The sequence below is a fragment of the Anabrus simplex genome, chromosome 3 (genome assembly GCF_040414725.1).
Source record: "Anabrus simplex isolate iqAnaSimp1 chromosome 3, ASM4041472v1, whole genome shotgun sequence".
Lineage (NCBI taxonomy): Eukaryota > Metazoa > Arthropoda > Insecta > Orthoptera > Tettigoniidae > Anabrus > Anabrus simplex.
The window spans coordinates 359,454,551-359,465,747 of record NC_090267.1 but is presented as its reverse complement, the minus strand read 5'-3'; positions in this window follow the sequence as shown (position 1 = coordinate 359,465,747).

Here is an 11,197-nt window from a genome sequence, read left to right as displayed (position 1 = left end):
AGAACATAAAGATGAAGACTGCAAACAGGGATGAAATTATGACTCAGTGGATGTATTTGTAATACAGACATTGCCTTCTTCTACTTCTCCCGACGGGCTGAGTGGTTCAGGCGGTTGAGGCGCTGGCCTTCTGACCCTAAATTGGCAGATTCTATCCTGGCTCAGCCCAGTGGTATATTAAGGTGCTCCAATACGTCAGCCTCGTGTCTGTAGATTTACCTGCACATAAAAGAACTCCCGAGGGACTAAATTCCGGCACCTCAGCGTCATCGAAAACCGTAAAAGTAGTCAGTTGACGTAAATTCAATGACATTATTATCTCCTTCCGCTACTTTTCCCACACAGTGGTGGTGTCGCGGGTGCGAACTGTGCCTCCACATGTAATGTGGCCCTCTTTTACGTCAGTATGCCCTTCCTGACAACAGCCCTATGTGGAGGGATGTATTCGCTACTGTGTTCCTCTGGTGGACGGTAGTGTGATGTGTTCTTTATGAAAAAGTGTGTGTGTTTGTGTAGAGAAAAAGCATAAACACTCATTTCCGAGTGAGTTGGCCACGTGATTTGGGCCACGTTGCTACGAGCTTGCATTCGAGAGATGGTGGGTTCGAAATCCACTTTCGATAGCCCTAAAGATCCTTTCTTGCAATTTCACCATTTTCACACGAGGTAAATGCTGGGCCTGTACGTTATTTAAAGCCAAAGTCGGTTCCTTCCCAGTCCTAGCTCTGACACCATAGGACCTGACCATGTCAGAGCGACGGTAAACGAATAGAAAATAAATAAATTTGGGATTAAAAACATCCCTGAATCAGCCAGAAATCGACCCTGGGATGGCGAGATACTCTCTCTGATGCAACCCTGTCTGGAGGAATGTATTCTCTATTGCGTGTACCTGTGGTAGTAAGTAGTGTGGACGATTGTATAGAGGTGAAAAGTGTGTTAAGACAAACAAACAACATCCAGTCCCCGAGCTAGAGGAATTAACTATATGCAGTTAAATTTCACAAGCCGGCCGGTAATCGAACTCAGGATACTCTGAACCGAAGGTCAGTAAACTGGCCATCCGCCAAGGAGCCGGATATATTATTATTGTTATTATTATTATTATTATTATTATTATTACATAGATTGGCGTTGCGTAAGAAGTTAGTAATAATATACAATTTATTTTACGCCAGTTATTTTGTACATATCTATTGTTAAAATCGGCATTCTTATGAGATCTTGGAAGTTTTTTTTCCCGTACGTTTGACGGGAAAAATTGAAAAGTTTTCGGCAGTACTAACTCTCTCTAAGGCACAATAGTAATTTGTAAGTAGTCACGCGAATTGAAGTGACCGATTAATCGCTTCCTATAACTTATGTAGCCTATGCTTCCCAAGTGAACTGTTACTCTACAAGTGAAGTTTACCTGAGATGTCGGGGAGTGTCTTTACTAATGGTTTCCGTGTCTTCATCTGAAAGAGCCTTTCTGTCTTATCTATTAGCTCCGGTGAACCTAGGTTAGCGAGATTGAGAGTTAGCATTTGTCTGCTCAGTCTGAGTGGAGAGGATGTGCGTATCTTACCGTGCAAGAGGATGCAGAAACGAAATTATACTTGTTCCTTACCGTGGTAGAGTTCTCTTGCACTTAAAGAAGTTAATTGTCAGACGAATGACGATTCACATCTCGAACGTGAACTTTAAAAACTTTAGCAAACCAATGCATATTTAAGTCGTCGTAGTGCAGGATGCTCGACATTACCTGCTCGGTGACTGACGTTTCGCAACATTCTGGTACATTTATATTTCTTATGGCACATTAGATTACGTAATACTAAACAATATTTCAAAATTATGACAGCAACATAATTCGCTTAGGTTATAATAATATACAATATGTAAAAATAGAGGGCAGCTTTTATGGCATTGTTGATCACAAGGATCACCAAAATATAGTAGCCAGCTGGCAGCTTCTTGGTTGGGATCGTTCAAGTCCTGGATAAATCTTTCAAACCTCTTTAATAGACACTTTATGGTTACATGATTTCTAATTCTTTAGAGTTGCTTCGAATGTGAGGAGGGTGGATGCTGGATAGCACTGACAGCCATTTCGGCAATGCAGATTTGATTTCCTCATTGGTTTATTCAGCTGTGTATCGAAATTTGCGTTGTGTGCGCTGTTAAGCCACACATGACTGCAATATTCTGGAATTTAATGGAGATTGAGAAGAGGTTGTGTCATATTGATGATATGAATAGTTGAAAGCTATCCCTTGACATACAAGGACTCTCATACTTAGAATAAGGCATGTAGAGCTATATTTACCAAGATTGACAGATACACGTTTATTAGTGATATAACAAGCAAGAATAGCATGTTTATTTAAAAGACAGGTTACTCTTTGGATTTTCTTAATGGCGCTGAATTGAATGTCGAGAATGGTGGATTGCCGGCCTTCTGACTTCAACGTGAATTCAATCCCGGAGGATCCGGCGAGATTTGAAGGTGCCCAACTACGCCACTCTCCTGTCTGTAGATTTAATACTACATAAAAAGAACTCTTCTGGGACTAAATTTTGGGCACGTTGGAATATTCGACACACAAGAGTAGTTAGTAGGGGTAGTGTGTAAAGCCATTATTATTATTATTATTATTATTATTATTATTATTATTATTATTATTACAGAAGATCATGATAGGCAATATCTTCATCACTAATATTTTTGAAGGCAATGTTTTACAGAATAAAGTGAGAGATCGACCTAGAAGAAAGTATTTAAAGGACATCAGAAGGAGAATGGGAGTTTCAAGATAAAACGAGCAGAAGGGGATAGAAAGATTGATTGGGTCGACAAATAGGATTCAAACCTGGGTCATCTGTGTAAATTCAACAGCTGCCGTTGCAATAATCACATACACTCCTTAGAAACCTTATATATTTAAAAATATAATAACTCTAAAAACAGTATCCTCGTTACATCTATAAAAATTCTCTTGATATTTCTGAGAATGGATTTCCAGCTGTCGCTTATTACTTTTATCGTGACGCCTGCCGCTTAGTAGATCTCCTCTTTTATTCGAGTGTTCCAGCTTTGCTCCTATGACCCCCGGAGACCTGCAGACGGACGGGTTAATCTCCAACACTTCATCCAATCTCAAGTTCTCCGCTTCTCTCGTTTCCCTTCAATCTTGAATCTTCCGAAACACTACTTCCTTCTCATCTTCTAGGGATGAAAGATGTTTGTGTCACCGATGGGCGAGGAGGATGGAGAGAGCTTTGTTGTAAAATGTATGAAAGACATTGAGGGTTCCTGCCAAGGATAAAGAGTAACTCTAAAGACAAATATGTGCTCACTTATATAAAGCACACTCTAAATTGTGTCTCCTCTGTCTGGAAATGGCTTTCATCCTCCCACCAGTGTTGACAGAAGAGAGGACATGCATTGTAATGTTAGCTATTTTGAGCTGTAACATGCTTGGATGTGGAATCTCTGCGTCATATTATTCACAATAAACCATAGGGCTTGGAATCATAGAACATATATTTGTATTTTACACACCTCTTTCTTACTTATTTACTGTATGTACATAATTAATTAAATAGTAAGTCAATTTTTATTAGCTGATGTACTCGTGCTTCGCTACGCAATTCTACATTGTATACAACATTCTAGGTTACGTAGTTCACGCGTTGTAAGCAATACTGTATCAAATTGCATAGCTCTTAATGTTACCTTAGAAACGCGACGGGGAAGGCCCGCTTGCCTACCATCAGCCACAATCAGGTTGGGGAGTTTTCATTATAATGGCAGACACTCACACTTCACCTGCCTTTTTACATCTTCAGAAAGACTCTCTAGTGGTTTCCCAACTGAAATGAACATAGGTCATTACAATGACGCCAGTAGGAATTGCGCGATTAAAAACAATGCTTTCATATGAAACACTCGATCAAAAGAAAAAACACACATTTTCTCACTTTTAACGATCAGCACTACGCTTCCGATCTAACAGTCCAAAGTTCCAGAGCTGGAATGACCAGGCCGCAGATATCCGTGATCCGTGAACACTTCGTTTTTTATCGACCGGGGGGGGGGGTTCTCAAGAAAAGGCTCTCTTCAAGGATGAATTTTGAGTTATTTAGTGAATTGTGGTGTTATAATTAGGAATAGGCCTAATTGTAACTCTAGACCAGTTCATACAACTACTAAGAGAACCTCTGCCTTAAGTGTACACACTGCTCATTCAAAACAGCGCGTCAGAGTTGGGATCGAATACCTGGAGTACTATGATGCACCAGTGTGTTACGTACCAGCATTATCAGAAAATGTATGAACCAGACAAATGGCATGTTAAAGAAGTTATCTAACTTCTCAGCTGTTTTCCACCATATTCAGTCAGGCTGTTATACTCGGTACATAACAGTAATCCCATCTATGGGGAGTTGAGTGTCAGTATAAGAGACAAATAACATCACAACAAACAATGGTCAATGTAATGTTATGGTTGGTCAATGTTACGCGCTTTCGATATTGTAGGCCATCACATTCAGTTTCCTTCCGACTCTGAAATACCACTCTTATCATAGTCGGTATGGTAAAACTAAATAAAACATAAATGATCATAAACTGTATTCTCTATAACTTTTTTATGTAGTACTTTTCGATAGGACCAATAACATAGGTATATAAAATTAAATTTTAGGCGCCTTCCCTTAAACTACCATCTGATCCAGGGTGATTGAAATTGTTTATACATTAAACTGTAGTTCCTTATTCCCCGACTCTGTATAACGATTTTCATTAACTTCTGTTAATCCATTTTCTCGTGGCTCTGCGTTGATATGGACTTAGCAACAAAAATACACAAATTCATGAATATCTGTTATCATAGCCGGTACGGTAAAAATGTATAAGACGTAAATGATCGGAAATTTAATTATATACAACTTTAGTTATGTAGTATTTATCGATACGACCACTAATAATATAAATATTAGGGAATAAAAATTTAGTCCTTCCCCTAAACTACCATTTCACTCAGCGTGAATAAAATGGTTTATAGCCTAGATTGTAGTGGCTTATCTCCCGACTTTACATACCGATTTTCATTACATTCTCTTCAGCCGCTTTCTTGTGATGCGTGTACAGACAGACAGACAGACAGACAGACAGACAGACAGACAGACAGACAGACAGACAGACACTGTAAAACGTGCATTTCCTTGTTACTGTGGACATGAGTGGTACAGAAATACCATTGTTAAATTCTAAGCAATGTACAGACAAAATTCTTATTTTATATTATAGATTGTTACGTTCCACTAACTACTCTTTTGACGGTTTTATTCGGAGACGCCGAGGTGCTAGAATTTTGTCCCGCAGGAGTTCTTTTACGTGCCAGTAAATCTACCGATCCGAGGCTGATACATATGAGCACCTTCAAATAACACCGGAATGAGTGAGGATCGAACCTGTCAAGTTGGGTTCAGAAGGTCAGCGCCTCAACCGCCTGAGCCTTTCTTCCCGGCAGTAACTCAGTTAAGTAATTACGTACTTATACAGAGTCTACAGTAAACAATTAAAGCAAGCCGGAAAGGCATGAAAGGTCTCTGAAAATGAAACGTAACACAGACTATTTCAAAATACTATGGAGTGTTGTTTCAAAGATATAGCCCGTTGCAATTGTGGTGAACCTTATAGCCGGCGCGTTTGACGGTTGTGACTTGGCACGAGCTCGGTCAAGCAGTGTTTCCGCTTGTCTCGCTTATCCAGTTGTGTATAATATAGCAGAGGAAGCCGGCAGATGACTCACACTACACGCGAGGTGCCGGAATTTTGTCCCTCAGCATTTCTTTTATGTGTCGAAAAATTTATCGACAAGAGGACAATGCAGTGACGGTGCACTAGGGGATGCATGTGCCTCCACTATTGTATAAATGCCTGCCTGTGGCATGTATCAAAAATCAAAAATAAGGTTCGTAGAAGGAAACCATAATTTAATTTCATCGACTGCAAATGTTAAAATATTCAAGCTCTTTCCAAGAAAGCTGCAGCATTCCAACTGATGAGCCCGCTGCTGCACTGGGACGAAACGCTGGTAATTTCACGATTGAAAAAGCCTAAAGACTTAAGAGCTTGAATAATAATAATAATAATAATAATAATAATAATAATAATAATAATAATAATAATAATAATAATAATAATCCTTGCCTGAATGATCGGCGTACTAGCTTTCAGTTCAGAAATTCTGGGTTCGATTTCCGGCGAGGGTGGGCATTAACTCCTCTAACCCGAGGGATGGCGTTTTGTGTTCGTCTTAATACATATCTCTTCAGATACATACAACACACCACACTAACAGCCACCGTAGAAACTCACAATAGTGAATGTATCTCTCCACATGTAGTTGGCATCAGGAAGGGCATTTGGCCGTAAAACCGGGCCAAATTAGCAGGAAATGGGGAACTCAAGAAACTGAGAAAAAGACCAGAAATGGTAAAATATATAAAAGAAAATGTTGTCGTTCTGTAAGTTCACTTGAGGCAGATTAATAAATAACATAGCATTTCAGTGAAAAATTATAATGGTATCTCTTCCAAACTGAAGAGGGAATAGAAAAGAACGAAAAAGGTAGCTTTCTGATTATTGGTTATTAGTTTTCTTCAGTCCTTAAAATCAGTAGTTGGTGGATGGAATGAATCAGTTATGTACTGTCCTTTTAACTTCAGATCTTAGTCTAGTATTCATTTCTTGTGCAAGCTGTCACCACGAGACCTATGTTTCCGAAGTGGAAGTCTCGTTTTTAAAATTCACCACTTCTTACAGAGGAATTTAACTCGCTAACTTCTGCGTGAACCAAGCGTGCCTAGGCAGCCCGTTTAAGAAATTCAATATTTTAAAAAACATTCTTAGATATTTTATTATAAACGATATCATATAGGTTTGTTATACATTTTACAACCTCATAAATTTTTATTCCATTAAGCAACATTTTGAAATTTGGTGGACATCATTTATTGATAGGATTGATTAATGGTTTATTTATCCTGGCAGGATTTAGATCAGATGACCGTCTTTTATATCTAACCAAGTTAATACAACATTTATAGCAAGTAGTTTATGATTACGCATATGTACATGCCTATATATTTCGTATTTAAGAGGATATGTTAACTAAAATGTTGGTGTATTATTACATACATACATTATCATTATAGACTGTTATGCCTTTCAGCGTTCAGTCTGCAAGCCTCTGTGAATTTACTAAACGTCGCCACAATCCTCGATTTGCAACTAGTGTTGTGGCCTCATTTAGTTCTATACCTCTTATATTTAAATCGTTAGAAACCGAGTCTAACCATCGTTGTCTTGGTCTCCCTCTACTTCTCTTACCCTCCATAGCAGAGTCCATCATTCTCCTAGGTAACCTATACTCCTCCATTCGCCTCACATGACCCCACCACCGAAGCCGATTTATGCGTACAGCTTCATCCATCGATTTCATTCCTAAATTAGCCTTTCTCTCCTCATTCCGAGTACTCTCCTGCCATTGTTCCCACCTGTTTGTACCAGCAATCATTCTTGCTACTTTCATGTCTGTTACTTCTAACTTATGAATAAGATATCCTGAGTCCACCTAGCTTTCACTCCCGTAAAGCAAAGTTGGTCTGAAAACAGACCGATGTAAAGATAGTTTCGTTTGGGAGCTGACTTCCTTCTTACAGAATACTGCTGATCGCAACTGCGAGCTCACTGCATTAGCTTTACTACACCTTGATTCAATCTCACTTACTATATTACCATCCTGGGAGAACACACAACCTAAATACTTGAAATTATCGACCTGTTCTAGCTTTGTATCACCAATCTGACATTCAATTCTGTTGAGTTTCTTACCTACTGACATCAATTTAGTCTTCGAGAGGCTAATTTTCATACCACACTCATTGCACCTATTTTCAAGTTCCAAGATATTAGACTGCAGGCTTTCGGCACAGTCTGCCATTAAGACCAAGTCGTCAACATAGGCGAAACTGCTTACTACATTTCCACCTAACTGAATCCCTCCCTGCCATTTTATACCTTTCAGGAGATGATCCATGTAAACTACGAACAGCAAAGGTGAAAGATTACAGCCTTGTATAACCCCTGTAAGTACCCTGAACCAAGAACTCATTCTACCATCAATTCTCACTGAAGCCCAATTGTCAACATAAATGCCTTTGATTGATTTTAATAATCTACCTTTAATTCCATAGTCCCCCCCAGTACAGTGAACATCTTTTCCCTCGGTACCCTGTCATATGCTTTCTCTAGATCTACGAAACATAAACACAACTGCCTATTCCTCTCGTAGCATTTTTCAATTACCTGGCGCATACTGAAAATCTGATCCTGACAGTCTCTCTGTGGTTTGAAACCACACTGGTTTTCATTCAACTTCCTCTCAACGACTGATCGCACCCTCCCTTCCAAGATGCCAGTGAATACTTTGCCTGGTATACTAATCAATGAGATACCTCGATAGTTGTTGCAATCCTGCCTGTTCCCTTGCTTATAGATAGGTGCAATTACTGCTTTTGTCCAATATGAAGGTACCTTACCAACACTCCATGCTAATTTTACTACCCTATGAAGCCATGTCATCCCTGCCTTCCCACTATACTTCACCATTTCCGGTTTATTTCAGGTGTATTATTAAAATAATCTATATAAATAAAATTGTATCTGTTTGTCTGTTTGTCTGTTTGTCTGTTCCACCATCACGTCGAAACGGCTGGATAGATCTCAACCAAACTTCATATTTAGAGTATACTCATCCCGGGGAAGGTTTAGATACGCATATCATTTTAAAATCTTTGAATACACGGGGGGTTTATAAGAAAACCAGAATGGTTTTCCACCATCACGTCGAAACGGCTGGATAGATCTCAACCAAACTTCATATTTAGAGTATACCCCTGCCGGGGAAGGTTTCGATATGCATATCATTTTAAAATATTTGAATACACGGGGGGTTTATAGGAAAACCAGAATGGTTTTTCCACCATCACGTCGAAACGGCTGGATAGATCTCAACCAAACTTCATATTTAGAGTATACTCCTCCCGGGGAAGGTTTAGATATGCATATCATTTTAAAATCTTTGAATACACGGGGGGTTTCTAGGAAAACCAGAATGGTTTTTCCACCATCACGTCGAAACGGCTGGATAGATCTCAACCAAACTTCATATTTAGAGTATACTCGTCCCGGGGAAGGTTTCGATATGCATATCATTTTAAAATCTTTGAATAGACGGGGGTTTATAGGAAGACAAGAATGGTTTTTCCACCATCACGTCGAAACGGCTCGATAGATCTCAACTAAACTTCGTATATAGAGTATACTCCTCCCGGGGAAGGTTTTGATATGCATATCATTTTATAATCTTTGAATACACGGGGGGTTATAGGGAAACCAGAATGGTTTTTCCACCATCACGTCGAAACGGCTGGATAGATCTCGACCAAACTTTATATTTAGAGTATACTCCTCCCGGGGAAGGTTTCTATATGCATATCATTTTAAAATCTTTCAATACACGGGGGGTTTATAGGAAAACCGGAATGGTTTTTCCACCATCACGTCGAAACGGCTGGATAGATCTCAACCAGATTTCATATTTAGAATATACCCATTTCGGGGAAGGTTTCGATATGCATATCATTTTAAAATCTTCGAATAGACGGGGGTTTATAGGAAAACCAGAATGGTTTTTCCACCATCACGTCGAAACGGCTCGATAGATCTCAACTAAACTTCATATTTAGAGTATACTCCTCCCGGGGAAGGTTTCGATATGCACATCATTTTATAATCTTTGAATACACGGGGGGTTTATAGGAAAACCAGAATGTTTTTTCCACCATCACGTCGAAACGGCTGGATAGATCACAACCAAACTTCATATTTAGAGTATACTCCTCCCGGGGAAGGTTTCGATATGCATATCATTTTAGAAACTTTGAATACACGGGGGGTTTATAGGAAAACCAGAATGGTTTTTCCACCATCACGTCGAAACGGCTGGATACATCTCAACCAAATTTCATATTTAGAGTATACTCATCCCGGGGACGGTTTCGATATGCATATCATTTTAAAATGTTTGAATAGACGGGGGTTTATACGAAAAGCAGAATGGTTTTTCCACCATCACGTGGAAACAGCTCGATAGATCTCAACTAAACTTCATATTTAGAGTATACTCATCCCGGGGAAGGTTTCAATATGCATATCATTTTAAAATCTTTGAATAGACGGGGGTTTATAAGAAAACCAGAATGGTTTTCCTCCATTTTCTCTTATACTATTGATTTTCTGTAAACTTCGTTTACCGTACGTGAAACGTCTCTTAATTATAAACAACTTTCGTTATGTTCGTAATTTACCTTTCTCTTTACATGACGGAGAAATTTACAATTTTCTGCTGGTACCATGCTCTGCATTGAGTGACCGACAGACCGACAACGAACCTACAGGTTACCATGGCAACGTCTCTGACTGCATGTCAGCAGGGAAGTAACGTATTGCCATTTTCCTCATCATGCTTTTAAATTCGTGGTTGTTCCTTAGGTAGAAGGCAAGAGAGGCGTCAATCGGCCTATCTGCGGGATATTGGCGGAATATCGTTGGATGTTATAACCGCCCTCGAATAGATTAAGTAATAACACCATTAGTCATCTTATTATTTGTTTACCTAGGAATCAATGGACCTAAATTTCTCCTCTGTTACCGCTTTATTATATCCATAACTCACACTAGCATAATTTATTGAGGGGCATTTGATTTTCCAATACATTAACTTGGCATTTACATATTTGTCGTTTTCCGGCTGCCCTCAATTATAATCCATTTTCTATTACTTTCAACTTTCTTAACTGTATTATTTCTTCCTTAATTACGCCGTATGTACGCGAGTGCTACAAACTACTGGATGTATTTCCACCAATACTCATATTTAGAATACGTCTGTCCTTGATAGGTTTTAGGGCAAATATTGTTTCTAAATCCCTGAACTGACTGGGGGTTTATACGAAACCGAAAGTGTGATTTTGCACTTCCACAAAATATACACAACCAACGTTAATTTAAATCTACCTGCCTCGGTAGAAAATAATTTCTAAACCTTTTTTCTCATGTGCATCATTTCGATACGAGGATTAA